We start from the raw sequence: 19516 nt of genomic DNA, 5'->3' as shown, positions 1-19516 counted from the left end.
GATGATAGTGAATAAGGAAATAAAAAAATGTGGAAAAGAAATGATGGTGGTTAAATTGAAGGTACTATCACAGCAATTGACTGGAGGGGTTAAGACCATCCATTAGAAACTCGAAATATGTTTCTTGAAGTCAGATAATTACATTAATGTGTTTCAATTAATAAAATATAGTCCATTTCAATTTAATATCGTCAGAATGTTCTGTCAAACAGCTAATATTAATAACTCGTCAATATTCTTATCGGTAATAAAGAAAATGCAAATGAGATAAAAACACTTTAATACACTTTAAATGTTCTCACAAATATACGCGCACTGAATGGCGGGAAATGTATTTATTTTCATTAAGAAATTTACTAAAAAATACCATATGTTATGAAAGGGGGCACCCGGGTTTGAACCGGGGACCTCTCGATCTGCAGTCGAATGCTCTACCACTGAGCTATACCCCCTTGACATCTACAATGTCTTCCCGAACGACACATGTGAATGTTGCCGGGGTTGGCTTCATGGCTACGTTCCTTCCTTCACACTGCTACGCTCTAACGGACACAAGGAGTATACACAAAGAGAGCGCCCACTAATCACTCCTGGGGAGTCAAGGCGACCTACAGACACACTTTCCATATTAATTATAACTAAATACTGCGAAATGTGCATACAGATTTCAAACATTGGGAAAATAAAACACAAGTTAAAATTGCATTGTGAGATCTGAGGTTCTCACGGCAGTAATTGAGATGAGTACTACTTCTGAGATACGCTGTCATATAGCCCGCAGAAGTTTAACGACGTTTCGTAGGAACGTACTGCTTCCATTTTCAGGACAAAAGAGTATTCCGAGCAGGAAAACGACGGTTAAATCTTACCACACTACCTGGTGATGCACCCCAGAAAATTATACTCTCAACACTTTCATTAATGAAGAAATTAAGAACAAATTAAATTTGGAGGATGCGTGCAGATATTAATTTCAAAATATTCCTTCTTTCCGTCCCAATGGGCTACAGGCTGGAAGGCAAGGGTTCAATTCCCGGTAGGGGCAAAATATGTTTCTCTATCCGCGTTATCTATACCAGCTCCTGTGTCCAACCAATCTCCTACAAATGGGTACCAGAAGTTGTTTCCTCGGGGGTAAAGCGGCGGGGACGTGAACCTGACCACTCACTCCCATCCAGTGCTGAGTTCAAGAATGGTAGAGCCATAACTTCATTCCGCTGTATATCATCATGGCGTGGTGCTTCATTAATCACCCACAGGGTCATTAGGTTCCCCTATGTAAGAAACGTAAAGAAGAGAGCATACAAAATTTCAGATGTAGCTGTTGTTTTGTATGGGTGTGAAACCTGGTCTGACATTCAAGGAAAACAGATCGAGTGAGGGTGCTGGAGAGCAGAGAACTGAGAAACGCACTTGGAACCAAGAGGAAAGAAGTGACACGGAGAAGATATCACAGCTGGACGCTTAATTACTTTTACTCATTGCGAAATTTTCTAGGATAATCAAAATAACAATTATGAGATAGACATGGCAAGAAGTACAAGCGGTAGGAATATCCTTATTCTTCTTTACTGGCGCTACAAGCCGGTTGTGTGGGTCTTGGCCTCCTCCATGCTTTCGTAGCAGTAACTTCTTTCCGACGTGGCATCATTAGCCTCACACCAAACCCCCCAACCTGGAGAACCAGGGATTCTACTTTGTCTGGCATGGGGTCGCTCTACCAGCAGCTTATGCTCCCGCCAGCATAGTTCTCCGGGTAACTGAGACGCGCAAACCTTTTAACCTTTTTTCCATGATAAGACGGGATTCCTCAAGAAAAAATAATATTTTCTAAAAAAAATGTTTCCGGAAATTTGCAAAATGACCACTTGTAAGACTACATATAAATGTTAGGATAATATTAAATGATTGAAGATATATGTAGACAAAATAACAGAAGGCCACTGCATTTAAGCATAATATTTACACCCTCATGAACAGAAAGTGAATGGACATCCCTCTTCAGCAGACACCAAGGCACCATTTCTTTCTAGGGTTCAAGGGAACAGGGCAAAGGGAGATGAAGGTAAGAGACAAGAAACGCAGCCTAACAAGGTGAATATTTCCGTACGTAAAATGTTATTCATGTTCAAAGAAGGGATGAAAAAGAGGAACACAAGTTAAATTAGTGATAGTCCAATAAGGCTTGTAAGCTAATTAATCCCTGTCAGACTGAAGACAATGCTTGTATGAACCCCTGACTGATCAGCGTACGTGCCGGAGACCGTCTAAAAACTTCAACGGGGCGTGAGACGAATCACACGCTTTCAAAACATCCCGCACAGCGCACTCACGCAAACACGCACTCTCTCTCTCACGCGTCTCACGCTTTCATAGGCCGCAGCATCCCATCATGCAGACGAGGAAACAAGGCAAGAAAAATAATGTTACATCAATACAACGAAAGGTAAAGTTCTTCCTGTGCATAATTATTTAAGCATATCGCCATGAGGACATGTGGGGCAGTGGAGGTGTAGCTCCAACATGCTTAACCTCGGCATTGGATGGAGGTGATCGGTAGCTTCACTCCTTGGCCGCTTTACTCCTGGGAAAAAGTCCCCGTTACCCATTCGATAGGAGGCTGCGTGGGCCACAGAACCGGTCTGGACGATGTGGAGTAAAGAAAAATCTCTTGCCCCTGCCGGAAATCGAACCCCGGCTGTCCAGCCCACAGCCCGCCGCTATACAGATAGAACTATATCGACCTCAGATCAATATAGCTTTTGTCGCTTATTACGGGTTGTCGTGACTAGTAATAATGGGTTCTAGATTTGATGATTGGATCTATTGGCACTTCGTTACAATTACAGTCAATTATTACAGTTCACAATCGTGACGGCATAAGGTCTCTCTTCACTCTGCTTCTCGTTCTACGACTGCCTGCAAACGACCTTCGTTGTCCCTTACAAACCTTCGGCACGGACAACGCACAGAAAATACGCTGAGAACATGGTATCCTAGCAATTCCTCTATTGTTATGGAAACGGAAATTCTTCTCTTGTTGTCTACGTTCCCTCGAAAATGTGTTTAACGAATATTGCTCAGCAATGGACTATTCCAACTGGCTGCCCCGTAAACATGTTTTAACAAACCGTTGTCTATTAATGGACTATTCCGCCCATTCGTAAGAAATGTATACTCTACAACAGAAATGTTAGATAAGAAGAAGAAAGGAGGAAGGATATGAGTCACATCACATACGTCATTTTTATTATTAGAGAAAACTCTTATATAAGGTACCGTAATTGGTTGAGGCATTATTATGTTACAAGCTGAAATGTCGCGGTTTCGATTCCCGATGTCACTGGATTTTTCAATTCACCTAATCCTTCCAGTCGCACTATGGCCCTGGGGTCGACTCATCCTCTAACAGAAATGAGTACCAGGAATCTTCCTGGGGGGTAAAGGGCGGCGGCTGGCGCGTAAGGCTGACAACCTTACCGCCATCTGTGAGCCGATTGTCTAGAATATGTGGGAGCCTCGACGCTTCGCAAACCTATGGGCCTCCGCGACCTGTTAAAGGGATAACCTTACTTTTTACCTCAGTACCTGACTATATAGCGTCGAATGGGCTGAAGGACGAACGGTGAATTGAGAAGGATTTGGAAGGAAGCGTTCGTTCCCTAATCAAGGTAACTTCCCGCGCTTTTCTTGACGGGACTGAGTAGACTCATATTTGATAACGATTACTTTCGGTCTTATAGAATATTTCAATGATAAAGTTTCTATCCTTTACAAAAGATCTAAGTTAGAATTGCTAGTGTCCGGACCGAGATTCGAAACAAGCACTTCCCGAACACAATCCTCGAAAGTTACCGCTATGCCAACCCTCTTGCTGTCATTTGTGTTAAATTTTGCGTAACATCCGGATATGGCATGTTCCATTGTTTCATTCCTGTGTCTAAAGTTTCCTGTTGACGTGAATTGCTGTAATGTCTCTGTTGACGGATGGCATGCAGTTTCTTGCACCAGACCCTTTGTTGTCTGATTATGACCGTCCTACATCCGGCTTGTGTATGACCATCCAACCTAAACGATTTACTAAACCCATAAATATCAGTCGCCTTTATGAGGGCCACTGAACACTATTTCTTGGAGTCCTCAGTGCATTAGATCGATCAATATGCAGCTTTATGAACTGAAATTCTGAGACTTCCAAATTCACTACGATTCGATGCATTTCGAAGGCGAGAATTTGCGCCTATCCTCTGAAAACAAATGTCTCGAAAACTAACTCCATGGAAGTGAGCACCTCTTGGGAAGTCGCTAGTTGTGCGGCTACTCAAGAACTCTCCAACATTTTTTGGAACCTGAAGGTTCATTACCGTGTCCACAAGAGTCCTGCACTGGTCCATATATTGAACCACATCAAGCTAGACAATACCACTCAGTCCTATCTAGGATCATTTTAATATTATCCTCCCACCTACGTCTAGGTCTTCCTAGTGGTCTTTCTCCGTCTGGCTTTCCCACCAAAATCCTATATGCTTCTCCCCCATGCGAGCTACATACCCTGCCCATCTCATCCTCCTTGACTTCATGTTAATTATACTTGGAGAAGACTACAACTTGTGAAGCTCCTCATTACGGAGATTTCTCCAGCTTCCTGACACTGCTTCCTTCTTCGGTCCAAATATTCTCCTCAGCGCCCTGTTCTCAAACACCCTTAGTCTATGTTCCTCCCTTAATATCAGAGACCAAGTTTCACACACATACAAAACAACAAGAAAAATTATATTTTCGTATGTTTTAATTTTTACGATTTTAGACAGCGCACGAGAAGACCAAAGCTTCTGGTCCGAATGGTAGCAAGCGTTACTAGAATTCAATCTCCTATTAATTTCTTCCTGAATGCATTTTTTAGTTACTGTAGTTTTCAAATATTTGAACTTTGCCACAGTTTAGAAGAATCTATTAGATATCTTTGTATTACGATTTTGCCCTGGATTCTGCTGACGAGACAGCAACATATAATTAACTATGACTATTTAAAATAAACGAGTATTTGATATTTACGGAAATTGAAATACCTGCATTAGCAAGGTTCAGAGGGAGCTAATCAATGATCATTACAGCCTATGTTCTTTTAATTAACTCTGTCCCACATAAGCTTTTTTTTTTTCATTGGCGCTACAGCCCTCATTTGGGCCCAGGCCTACCTCCATGGAACTCTCCTTTTCGCTTCGGTTTCACCAGATCTTAGACATACGGTAGGACTCCTTGGGCGGGTGATCAGCTCGTCGCAAGGCCTCTACCAGTACATAAACACAGAAAAACGCACATAAACATCCATGCCATGAGTGGCATTCGAACCCACGATCCCGGCTTCCGAGCGAGCGAAGAGAGTGCACGCCTTAGACAGCTCGGATACCGTGACCGGCCCCACATAAGCATAGCTGACTAAAAATAAACACGAGAGATTTCGACCCTCCTCTCGTGTCTTTCCACAGTGCGGATGTGGGCACTCTTGACGCTCTTGACGATGAATAGTTCTGCCATCTGGAATATGACGCCTTGCAGTTCGGCAAAAGTCAAACAGCAGTTCGTTTGTTTCTTGCTTGGCTTCTCAGATATACACATGAAATGTTCCTCCGAAACGTCAGTTAATTTTAACAGACTACATGGGGTTATACCCCAGAAGATACAGTTCTTCATAACCACCGATGTCAGAGCCTCAAAACCTACATAATGAACACAATGTTTCTGAGGTACATAATGCTTCCATTTTTACTCTAAAAGGCAGAGGAGCTTCCGAAACGTCAGCAACACTGCCCACAATGGCTCACTATGAAAGTTCATAATCAGTAAATGCGAAAGGTGTCCAAATTCAAATCGTCCAGTTGCATCATGAATATGAATTTACAAAACAAGAAAGTTACTTTGGATTATATTTGTATTTCATCGTTTGTCCACACAAAAATTATTTTCGTTTTTTGTTTCCAATTTTCAAAATTTCCACCTGCCTACATTATAATTCTTTCTTAATAAAGAGACGTTCTTTTAGATGATATATTCATGTGGGCCTCAGTTATTTGAAAATGCATGTGTATTTGCAGTGCTTGAGGTGGAATGAAAATAGAACCGGGATGGTTTTCCCAAAAAAGGTATTGTACATTGCATTTACTGCCAAAGAAGTAACGGGATGTTTTAAGCCATTTAGAAAAGAACCGGGATGCCATCCGGCCGCATCCCGCCCCACCTCAAGCCCTGTGTATTTCATTTATTTGCCGTGTTCCTTTCATGAAAAAAATTCTGAGACAAGATAGAAAGGATTTTATTTCTGTGGCAGCGAGCTGGCAACTGCGCCCCTAATAATGGTTATACTGAAATCTGACAAAATCTCTTTAACCTCTCCACTCCTTCAACCTTTCAGCATTTCGCTCTACTTCTGACCATACTAATAAATTCTGAACCCTCCTTTCGGTGACGCAATGACCCGTGCAAGGTTAAAACACCATCAGTAAATTTATAATCCATTCGTTGTGTGCTATGTAGATGACTAGGGGAAAATGAAAGCGAATATTACAATTCGAAAGGNTTTTTTTTTTGCGATTTTAAGGGTCATGTTCTTGTGTTATCTCTTTCTAAGCTTCTAAACAAACATTTGCAAAATTTTACTTCGTAAAACATTTCTCAGGGGGGCACAATTTGTAAGACTGAAAAAATTCAACTTTAGGCGAAATACGGAAATCAAGAAAAGCATCATTCTGCTGATTCCAGATTTTAAAATCTTTTAGATTTAACGAAAAATCATCTCTGGATTTGAACAGGTGGTTTTACTGAGTAATGAGATGAAATTGACTGATCAGAATTAGTTAATTGCAGCTGTTCACCTGTCACAGTATTATTTCAAACTTAAATTGAAAATTGTGTTAACACTCAAAATTCTGATATAGGTATTTCTTCCATATCGGCAGTAAAGGTTATACGGTCATGACTTGGTCAAAATGATGGCAATTGGCATTTCCTCTGTAACACAGAATGACCCACCAGTCAGTTAGCTGGTCACTACGATATATAATAAAATACGTTAGAAATGTCTTTATTCCTTACCGAATTTACAAAAATTGTTCGAAATGAGATCTCCTTTTTCGGCACACAACTCACAACGCTGTGTAATACGACTTGTAAGCCAACCCTCGAAGATAAAGAGCCCAAACATCTATGTAGCACACCACACTACATATTTACATTGAATCCATGTTGAGATCTGCTTTCCACAATATTACGGGGATTCACTCCTGATAATAAATGACATATATAAAGTAAAACTCTCTTCAGATTCAAGCATCCACTACTCCGTAACTATTGAGCATCAGACCTATGCATCTGCGACACGTCTGACTGGGGATTGCCTCAAGAATAAGCTCCTGAAGACCTAAGTCACATGTCCGGAGTTACGTGACTAATAACAACGGGTGAATGGATGACTGGATTTATTGACATCTTATCTTTACAATCTCTCTTATTCATAATCAACTATAGCGCTACCGCTAATCTAACCGCTTCACAAACCATTAGGACATTCCATCCGTTTCCTGGCAACGGATTTATCAAAGGAACTATCAATTCAAACGACTATGAAGTCTTCATGCCATTTCTTATTCAATCACCTTGGACTGCCGACCCTCCAGAACTCAACCAAATTCTCTAATCTCCTATTCCTTATATTGCCGCTACACGGACCACGTGGTACAAAACATCTTCCATTAAGGATTCGTTTTTACAACTCCGCCGTCTAGAACTGGGCATGGCGCTGACCACAAAGAAGCCCCTTCTTCTGTTGTCAGAATTGTTGTGCTACCTAGCAACGAGGTGTAGCATGGTCCACAGAGACACAGCACCCATTGCTGCGTGTTCGCTGGAACGTGTATATTGAGTCGTTGCCTAGCAATCGTCATATTCGTCACAATGTGAAAAAAGTTTTCATATCCTTATACTCCGAGATATAATAAAAGGGGATACTTAGCTATTTGGACATTTATTCTTGCCAGAATAAGAAAACTCTACATAGTGAGTTGGGAACACACGGTACAGTAAAGCCAAAGAATTTTACACGAACCTTTTCTTCTGGCGCGTGCAGTCATCATTAGGGCTTTCAATCGAAAATAGCAGAAACCACCAGCGTTACGTTATGGATGGGACTCATTTAAACTGCCAAGAGGAAAGTTCATAAATCTTGCGACACACACAAAGCAGCAGGCAACAAACTTCACCGCAGAATTCAAAGGCTTCGGGGATTTTCTTCCGGCTGTTTACTTAACTTTTGTTGCAGTTCTCTCTCTCTCTTTCGCTCTTTCTCTCTTTATCCATTTCTGCAACCCAACATAGATTCTTCATATATTCATACATTGATGTGAAGTGCAGAATACCGATTTGCAGATGTTTTACATGATTTCGTTTGCCAGCACTTGAAACTTTTCAACTCGAGTCAGTCACCGTCTTCCCACTTCGACAGTTTGGTTTCGGGGTGACCAAAGTGGCATCGGGGCGAGTTTTCTCCAAGTACTTCTGTGTCCCTTGCAAATTATCATCCAAACATGGATGTCTGTTAGGTAAGAATTAAATTAAATAACTCGAGGAATCAAGCAATTCTGCGCTAAATTATCTGAAATGCCGAATATACTTTTTAACCGTTTTCAAAATTAAGAACTCAGAAAAGCAAATACATCTTCATATTCGTGTTTTATATCAAAGACCAAAGTGAGGTTTTGTGTTTATCACAGCGATGTCAGACGGGACTGCTTTGCTATTGACAATGGGAAAATGATAATGAAAAATGAGTATAGAACGCTATTTAAGGAACTGATGGCCAGAGTTCCTGGCTACATATCCTGAGGTCCCGGGTTCGACTCCCGGCGGTATCAGATTTTCTGACAATTAGTGGATCTGGGAAGGAGTCCACTCAGCCTCTTGAGGATAACTGAAGAGCTATTTCAAGGAAATAGGAGCTCCGCTCTAGGAAACCGAGATTAACGGCCGTGGGGAATTGTTGCGCTGACCATGTGACACCCTTCATCCGCAAAAGTTGGCAATAACTTCGCCGGCATGCGGCGGTCACTGAGTCGGTATAGTTCGCTTGCGGACTACAGACCACAGAGTTTTTTGTTTTGTTTTTGTTTTACATCGCTATAACTTAAGACTGACTCTCTTGATATTCTCCTTAAGATAAACTGAATCACCTACCACTGGTAGGGGGGTAGTAGCATATGTGAATAGAATGCCTTATTTCGTATTTAGAAAGTCCAATTTGACTTAATCAGTAATAACTAAAAAATAAGAATTCTTTCTCTTGAGAAGGTTAAAAATTTTTCGAAGATTCTTTAACGGTGCGTAATTCTATATTTCGAAATGTGACAACTTAATGATATCTATGCATTTCGTAACAATTATATCTAGCCCTATCTATTATTGCCTGGAGATATCCTTTGATGTTCTCTTATACACAGCCTAAAGCTCCTGACTTTAATAATATTATATTGTAGCATCCTGCTACACATCTTTCATTATTCAACAGATGTCACGGATTCGCCGTCTCTCGCGCAACGCGTCCGTTGTCTAGTCACACAGCACAACAGGAAAAGACACTCAGCACCATGGAACACACGAGCGCGTATGTGGGACTACACGTCGAATATCAGACACCATGGAATACACGAGCGCGTATGTGGGACTACACGTCGAATATCAGATACCATGGAATACACGAGCGCGTATGTGGGACTACACCCCGAATATTAGAACCACAAAACGGAAGCACAACAGTTTTCACAAACAATTTTAAATGCCTGATGATGATGAATGTCGGTAGAAAAATGTACTGCAATGTATAGAAACTTTTAAATGAGGTTTAAAAAGACTCAGTGTATGATGTAAGAAACTTTTAAATAAGTTTTAGAAGGATGTGTTGCAAGCAAGAAGGTGAACCAGTAACATTTGTTGAATAATAATGACTTCAAATAAAAGCAACGATAAATGCAATAATTTAAATGTGTCTTTCCATGTATCAAACGTCAAACACATTAAGGGCGAAATCATGCGAACTACGACTTGTATAAAATTGTATAAAGGAGAATTTTCTTCCTTAATTGCGATCATTACCAGGGGCAAGAAAACTGATTGTGTATCTTCATGTAGAATGATCTATCGAAAACGAAAATAAGAGTCTCTGAAGGACGATCAGTTGCGTTTTAATTAAGTTTATATTTATATATATGTAGACATATACGTACATTCGGGTGGGATAAAGCATCGAAAAAATACTCTGTATGTTTGGAACACCACTTTTGAGTGTTTAATAGAGAACTACATGTTCGAAAATGCACGACTAGAATTATTTATTATTTTATTATCTTTCTTCTCGCTCCCAGTTTGGAGCATATAGTGCGGATTTCTCAGTTTCTTGATAATTTCACAGACGGTAGAACTCCTTGGACAGGTGATCAGCTCGTCGCAAGGCCGCTACCTAAACACAGAAAAACACAAACACAGAAAAACGCACACATCAAACATCCATGCCCTGAGTGGGATTCGAACCCAAGCTTCCGAGCGAGCGAAGACAGTAGATGACTTAAGACTGCTCGGCTACCGTAACCTGCACGACTAGCCTTACGGCAAAGGTTGTGGAAAAAAATTACATTGAACATAAAATGTGTTCCTTTTTTTTTCTTTCGCTACAATTTCTGTTCCACATCATTTTTCTGCTGGAAGTATTTAGCGAGTTAGGATCCAGGTACGTCCAGAAACAAACGTAGGTCTTCACGCAGTGGCCGTTATTTTGCCCGAATTCGATCAAACTTTGAATTCATTCATCAGTAATCTGTCAGACAACAGGTCCACAGTCTCTTCCAAAACAGTTCCTCCACTTTTAATTTATCGACATACTTCAGTAAACTCGTCAATATCAAATTTCAAGAAAAGGTAAATCTAAAGTTGTCACTGTGCTTAGCTAATTAAGCACTACGACATGAATGCGTATTGGGGGTGGATGTACAGATCCACATTTTCTTGACCTCGGCACTACCTGGAAATAAGTGGTCAGTTTCACGCTCCTTTCGTTTTACACCCGGGGAAAGCGCCCCTGGTATCCATTGGATAGGAGGTTGGGTGGACCCCAGAGCCTATCTGGACGACGTGGAGAAGAGAAAATTCTTGCCCCCACCGGGACTCGAACTTCAACCCCTTGGTCGTTGAGCCCGTATCCAGTCCCTATACCGAATACGCTATCCCGGCTCCATAATTTTAAATAAATCAGTTAGCAATTCTAGAGTTCTTTCATATCTTCAGATCAAGGGTCAAACGAATTTAATGGAAAGGTTTCAAAATCTCATAAAAATCGTACCATCGATATATTCTTAAATATAGAAGTCAGCAATTTGAATGACAACATTCAAATTAATTAATCAGAAGGAAACTTTGTCGATTTTACAATTGTTGATTTTTAGGACTAATGGCAGCACGTATCTCCGAAACGAGGTTAAACTCCTACCAAACCACACGCCAGCATATCCTAGAAGACGGTGACTTTTAAGTGAAGAGGAAATTCTGTTCCTGCAAACGCAGAGGAATTACAACATACATGTATCTCGATCAATTTAGAAATGAAGGTTACCTTTGTTTTCTTTATCTGTAGACACGCAAGAGCCGTTAGCAAGCTATGCAAAATTATTACGTAGACCTTCATATACTGTACGTTCCAGGGTACGTCGTACCTTGTGCAGGCAAACTGGCGGAAGAAAAATTATGTATATGCACGTTTGAATTTCCCACCCATGTGTATATTCTGAGGTATTGTCATGTGTCCGGGGTTCCGTGACGAACAGTAACGGGTTCTACAGTCCATTCGCGGAGACGAGAGAGTCCTCGTAAACAAATGCACGCGGTTTCTCCTTCGCTCTTTGAATGAAATCATGCAGGGATCACGTGATGCGTGTTTCGTTGCAGGGGCGTCCAAAGTTCACTCTTCAGTCTGAATGCAGGTTAACATGCGTCCGAATGCAGTGAGTACACTGAGTAACTGCGCGCTTTGTCCACTCCTTGCTGTAAGCTGTGGCGACGCGGGGCTTGCTTTGTTTACGCTGACTGTCTCGTCTCCGCGAATGGACTATAGATTGGATGATTGGATTTATTGGCATTTCTGTTACAATTACAACCAAGTATAACAGCTCATAATCAACGACCGTTTAAGACTTGCTCTACTCCTTGCTGGACCAACAGGTTTGGGTTCCGATTTGCGAATCGCTAAGGACGAATGACGAATGAAGGACTTCCGAATAAACTCTCGAATCTGAGTCTGATTCTTGTGTAACGACCGACGGTCAGTCGGCCGGTCTGTCTTGGAATAAAGCAACCATCTGCGGCTTACGGCCAGATTTTTATTACTGTCAGACAGTTGTGGGTTTGTTGATGCGGGGGACTCTCTCTCTGATGAAAGGACGGGTATGTCGTTTACAATTGCTGCTGGCCTTCGCCAGCAGAGTCATTATCGAGTGTGAGTCACGTGGGACTCGCGACCATATTTTACTGTCTCAGATTCGAGACTTCATTTTTTGTCTCCTACGACTCGCAGGGCTACGGTGGAAGTATTCGACCCCTCCTCCACACGGAATTCTCTCCTCTCAAAACAAATACGCGTCTCCCTGTTATAACTTCGAGGCGAACCGAATATCGATCAGCATCTCAAACAGTTCCTCTGCTATATTCTTTATTTATCCGTTGGTAAGAATCGTACCTAGCGACTTGCTAATATCGTAGCTAGCCGTTGTCTAGCAAAAGTTTATTCACCGTCTTCCGTTGCAGCAGAACGTGTGTTAATTCCGTTGTCAAGCAATGGGCTATTCTGGCTTTCAGACGTCATGTCACAATATGTTTGAAACGGAATATAGCAACTTTCTAATGATAACATAACCGTCTACGTCATGAACCGACGATGACGCACCTTCCTTTACTTAGTAGATGGAGTATATTACTTTGCGCTTGATCCAAAAAAATAATCCGACAATTTTTTAAACATACTCAAGTTAGATTTGTGATTTTAATAGCTTACATACTTTGTGATAATTAGGAAACGTAAGTCATTTGACGTCAGCAGTCCCTTACATCACGTGATGTTCTTCACTGGAAGATTTCTGCACTCGAAGCTCCCAACCTTCCTTTCATTCAGTGCTTTATCTACAACGCCTTCAAGTTCAACACTCAAGGAGCAGAAGACGTGTAGGGATGCCGCTACATAAAGCATTGTTCCTCGAGTGACTGATTGCAGAAAGTGCTCTGCTGTGTGAACAATATACATAAAGGGCATGGCTGTACGCCCCACGTCCTCAGTACCACAGTTATCAAGAGAAAGAGAATGGAGTTAGGACTAATTTCTCATCATTACAGACAGACGCCATGAAATAATTGAGAATACATTGTTAAGTCCAAATAATAGCCGCATATACGAAACAAAACAAAATTACAAGACACAAAAAGAGTAAAATTAAAACTGATGGACTATTTTCGTTCTGTTATTAGAGTGAAATGGACGGAGAGCTCATTTAAACGCCCTGTATATAGACTGATGTTGCGTCAAAAGCAATGAATGATCCCTATTTCCCGTTCTCTGGGTTCTCAGCAAACAGAATGCAATCTAGACCAGTCACTACGTACTGTCATAACAAGATCCATTCGGTTTCATCGGCTTTATTTAACTATCTTTATTGTAACTAATAGATGGGTAAGAGTCACGTTTCCGTACTTAGAAGCAATTCATCACTGCATGGAAGATGGGAACAGATGGTATATATCTCTCGTATACCAGCTGCACGGTAGTACCGCCATATTCGAATTATGAGCAAAGAGTCTAACTTTGTGGTTCTACTATTTTCATGTTATTAAGTGGAGAGTAAAATTCAGATATTAAAGAAAGACAGTAACAAATCAAAATTACATTCAAAAAGAAATTACATAAGATCGAATTCCGAGGATGAGTGCTACTATTTAATTCAGAATTTCCATCATCATCAATTTAAAAGCGTAAAGTAAAGGTATCCCTGTGACGGACCGTGGGGGCCCATAGGGTTGTGAGATATTGAGGTTCCCACATTTTCTACAAAATCGGCTCATATATGGCGGCAAGATTGTCAGCCCCACGCGCCGGCCGCCCTTTACCCCCAAGAACATTCCAAGAATGTTCCTGGTACTCATTTCTATTAATGGCTGAGTCGACCCCAGGGCCATAGTGCAGCTGAAAGGATTAGGTGAATTGAAAAAATCATTAGCCTCATCGGGATTCGATCCCGCGACTGTCCAGCTTGTAGCATAGTGCCTCTACTAACTACGCTACCGATGGCCGAGACATAGCTCAAGCGGTTAGTCTCTGACTTCTCACTGCGGCGGCCCGGGTTCAATCCCGGGGTCTGGTCAAGTGGGATTTGTGGTGGACAAAGTGGCGCTGGGGCGGGTTTTCCCCGAGTACTTCGGTTTCTCCTGCCAATCTTCATTCCACCAAATTCTGCATCATCATAATCACCCGGGGCAGCCTACAATAGGCCAATGAGTGGCCGCCGTGCCGAGTGGACCTAGTTGGAATCAACCCCCCGCTAAGCGAATTAAAAGAAAACTACGCTACCGCGTGCCCCGTTTCTAAAAGCGTAAAAATTGAAATAATAATATAACAATTTTATTTGCCGCCTCCTACGGGCTTGAAAATTAATCACCGAGCAGGCTGAGGTAGCAGTAACTCTTTAAACTTGTATTCGAAAAGGTAATCGTTTCGAGTCTCGGCCGAGACAGCGGCTACTCTGACAGAGATCCTTTTGTGATATCCTCAGCCCTTCCAAGTAAATTTCGGGACAGAATTCCGATTTAAGCTACTACCGCTTCCTTCCGATTCCTTTCCAATTCATTTTTCATCCTACAGTTCGATGCTACATAGCCTAGCTCCTGAGAGCGTCATGAAAACATCAGTAACAAAAAATGTTCTTTCGCCATGAAGAAGAACCCACACCGATGTACGCCTGTTTAAGAACAGTGTGCTGAGGAGAATATGTGGTCTTCAGGGGGAAGAATGCTAGTGTAATGAGAAAAGTTACTGTTGTTCTGGTACTCATTGCTATACTGGAGAATGATCATGAAGAAGCCTACTCGAAACTGGTTTCAGTGCCAGTTTATCGTCTTGAGAACATCACATATATTACAATACCCCATCATTATTCGTTATTAATAACACAATTCTTATGTATTTAGGTATATACGATGAATTTGAGGTTCTCACAGCTCAAATTTCTGCGTTGTAACGTCGTGTAGTCCATTGAAAGTCAACAGACGTTTCGAAAGAAAAGATGGCCTCCATATTTAGGACTGAAGAGTAAGACAAGCAAGAAAATAGCATTAAGCTGGCAGCAAATAACGCTTCCTTCCTTTATTCCCTAACCCTGAAGATAGATGCGATATTTTCCTCTGAAACGTCGGTTGACTTTCAACAGACTACAAGGCGTTATATTCCACGCGATAGAAATCTTCAAGTACGTACGTTATCTAAGAGTTTGACCCGCAATGAGATTAATTAATCTATATTTAAATTTTTAACTACTTCATTCTTCTCGCTGGACTCCCAACTTACTGTCATTTGGAAACGGCCCTGTTCGGTCCACAAATGAGACACATTCCCATCACTGACAAAATATCCAGTAATGATAAACGGCTTTAAACATAACATCAATGAGACCAATTTCAAAATTACGATATTCTGTGTTGTGGTGCCGTATAGCCTGACAGTAACGTTAAAAATATGAAGTTTTCCTTTTGCTTACTTAAGCACCATGATATGAAGACGTGTGGGGAAGTGGAATTATGTCTCCACTATTCTTTACCTTGGCACTAGATGAACATGAATAGTCAGCTTCACGTCAATGCCGTTTTAGCCCCTAGGAAGCAACCCCAGATACCAGTTTATTGGAGGCTGGGTGGGACCAGACCTGGTTTGGACATTATGAAGATAACAATCTTTCACCTCTGCCTGGAGATGAACCCAGTTTCCTCGATCGTCCATTCCGTAGCCTAGTCACTACACCGACTGAGCTACACCGGTTCCATAGTTTGACACTTGGTCGCCAGTGAAGCAGAGGTGCCCATTGCCTCCAGCTTCAGGCTAGAAGTTTTCGAACCTGAATATGGAGGCAGACATTAAACAAAATAAGAGTAAAAAATGCAAATAGATAAATAAACGAAAATGAAGTAAACGCAAAATTACTCTTACCCCCCCCCAACAAAAATTCCTCCGAATTTCTAGTAACCATCTACCATATTGCACGGCTTCACATTCCAGACGTCCGTAATCTTAATATTCTCTACCGTGAGAACCTCAAATCTTAACAGGATAATGTTGGGACAAAGTCAATGCATGGCAAATATAATTTTTGTTTGATATTGTCATTACGAAGGACGGCAACTTTATCATATTCTAAAATGAATTTACATAAATTTCTATGATATATATTTGCTGAAAAAACACAAAGGTGGGTTATGTAAACAGAATGAACAACTTTTATTCTCTAACAATATCTGATGTGTTTTCAATACTAAATTTTTTATGCAGACACCTTTTCTTCCACACGAACGCAAATTTCCTGGATCAGAGTTAAGTAATATTACTTTGATGAACACAGAGTCGCCAAGTGGCAGCGGGGGTTGGTGTAACCCCACTGACAGATTTCCATTAATCTTCATAAATTGAGATCCAGATGATAGGTTAGTCCCACTAAAAGTAGAGGCACGCAGCACACCTGAACATTTCAACCTAAATTAAATTTCCTTGTAATAGAAGAGTCCCGCGCTAGGTTGGTCTGGGATTTAGTTATGCCTAAAATAAATCAAAATGAAACGCGTCGGGTAAATTCCACCAGATCTGGCTCAACACACACACACAAAGAATTTACATTCAACGCATTTAGTACGATGTTCCCTCACCGATCCACAAATATCACGCGTTCAATATTACACGACTACTTTAACTTGATGGGAGATCGTATCACATAAATGATTGATGATGATCTTTATAAAATTAATTTTAAAAACTGTATGCATCATCAGCCTAATACAATATTCGTTCAATATGCCACAAAAGATATGGATATATCTGTAGTCGGTAATACTGCATGAGGCACAACATTAGTCTTAATTACGTTAACTAAACAAATGCGTCTTCGCCGGTCACTCTAGCCGCGCGGTCTAAAGCATGAACTGACTTTGTGTGCTCGGACGCTCGGATCGTTGGTTCGAATCCCAATCAAAGGCATGGATGTCTGTGTGCGTTTATTCTGTGTTTGTGTTGTCTTGTGTTAAGGTAGCGGCCTTGTGACGGGCTGATCACTCGCCCAAGGGGTCCTACCGATTGTGAAAAATGATTATGGAACTGAATAAGAGGACAGGGCACTGAATGGGCTGGAAGAGTCATTGTAAAAAAAAAAGAATTCATTATTCTACATACTCAAGGTCAGAAGGCCGCACCCAGTTCAGGCGGTTAGCAGCTGACTTCCGACCGACGTCTGGGTTCGATCCCAGATCATGTCATGCGGGATTTATCGTGGAAAAAGTGGTACGGGGGCAGGTATATTCTTACTGCTTCGGTTTCCCATGCAAATTCTCATTCCCCAAACTGTTTTATACTCATGAATCAAACGCTCATCCGGCGNTGTGTTAAGGTAGCGGCCTTGTGACGGGCTGATCACTCGCCCAAGGGGTCCTACCGATTGTGAAAAATGATTATGGAACTGAATAAGAGGACAGGGCACTGAATGGGCTGGAAGAGTCATTGTAAAAAAAAAAGAATTCATTATTCTACATACTCAAGGTCAGAAGGCCGCACCCAGTTCAGGCGGTTAGCAGCTGACTTCCGACCGACGTCTGGGTTCGATCCCAGATCATGTCATGCGGGATTTATCGTGGAAAAAGTGGTACGGGGGCAGGTATATTCTTACTGCTTCGGTTTCCCATGCAAATTCTCATTCCCCAAACTGTTTTATACTCATGAATCAAACGCTCATCCGGCGGTTACTATAGGATTCTGACGATGGTGTATAACCCACTGATATGTTAGGTTTTTGGACTTTATCCATCGTCCTGGTTTTTAAGATAACAAATAAAAATACGACGTTTCGGAAACTGGATCTGTTTCCGTCCTCAGGTGACGGAAAACCCTATTCAGTTGGGTCCGTTAGAAAGAGCTAGACTCAATCACTGGACAAACCAATGTCACAAAACATGAAGATTATAAACACCTGAGACCAGGCTAAGTCCATGATAAAGTCCAAAAACCTAACATATCAGTGTCTCATCCGGCGCTATGTCGTTTCGATTTTGACGGTGTCGTTAAATAGGCAACTAGAAAGGGACCTCAAGCCCAAACGTTTATCTTATTCTCAGTGATGAAACGAGAGGAAGAATATGTCTATAGAATTAAAGCAGTTCTGATAACTAAAGTTCTCTCAATTTTAGTAAAATATGTATAAAACATTCGGCCACACCCTCTATCTCGGAAACGAAAGAAAGCAGAAGGTATGTTTAAATAGAGATTTTGCCAACTGTAGAGATTATAAAGTATGAACTAGCAAAATAATCATGAAATGATGAATTTGGAAGAGTTCGAAAAAGGTGCCGGTTTACTGTAAAGAAATTTCTAGCACAGGGCTGTCCAGTTGGCGACAAGTGTGTTACATCTTCCATTTCCCAAACCATGAATATATAACTCTGCACTCCTCCTAAAAAGAATGTGGTGAATATTTAACTAAATCCATGCAGTAGTTCTCGAGAAGCCGCCAGTCGCTCAGCTACTCAAGAATTTCCCAACAAATTACGGAACCCGAAAGTTTATTACTGTGTTCACAAGAGCCCTCCACAAGTCCCTATTTTGAGCCAGACCAATTCAGTCCATACCACCATATCATATCTCTAAGATCAGTTTTAATTTTATCCTCATACCTATGTCTAGGTCTCCGTAGTGGCTTCTTTGTTCTGGCTTTACCACCAAGATCCTATATGAATTCCCTTCATCCTATGCGAGCTACATGCACTGCCCAGTTAATATTCTTTGACTAACTTTTCGCAAGGCCGCGCCATAGCTCAAGCGGTTAGTCGCTGGCTTCCCACAGCGGCGGCCCGGGTTCGATCCCGGGTCTGCTTAAGTGGGATTTGTAGTGGTCAAAGTGGCGCTGGGGAGGGGAGTTTCTCCGAGTACTTCGGTTTCCCTTGCCAATCTTCATTCTACCCAATTCTCCATCATCATAAACACCCGGGGGCAGGCTACAATAGGCCAATCAGTGGCCGCCGTGCCGAGTGGACCCAGTTGGACTCCAACCCCCAGTAAGCGAATTAAAAAAAAAACATTTCGCAATAAAATTATTTTTACGGCGAAGAATTGTTAGCCCCAAGCCCAAATCCCAAGCTAGGACCACCCCTTATTGGTTGTCCGCGACTGCTTATCAGTATAATGAAGGCAGCG

The 19516-nt window shown here is 41.5% G+C and overlaps 1 non-coding gene across 1 annotated transcript; it reads right to left on the bottom strand.

Annotated features, from left to right (window-relative positions):
* Nucleotides 1–380: 380 nt before the first annotated feature.
* On the bottom strand, nt 381–452 carry Trnac-gca. The gene has a single exon. It is a non-coding gene; the product is annotated as a tRNA-Cys (tRNA).
* Between the last annotated feature and the right edge of the window lie 19064 nt (nt 453–19516).

Source organism: Cryptotermes secundus, unplaced genomic scaffold (genome assembly GCF_002891405.2).
Source record: "Cryptotermes secundus unplaced genomic scaffold, Csec_1.0 scaffold181, whole genome shotgun sequence".
In the NCBI taxonomy this organism is placed as follows: Eukaryota; Metazoa; Arthropoda; class Insecta; order Blattodea; family Kalotermitidae; genus Cryptotermes; species Cryptotermes secundus.
Note: the sequence above shows the minus strand (reverse complement) of the source record. Positions and strands in the feature narration are given on the sequence as shown.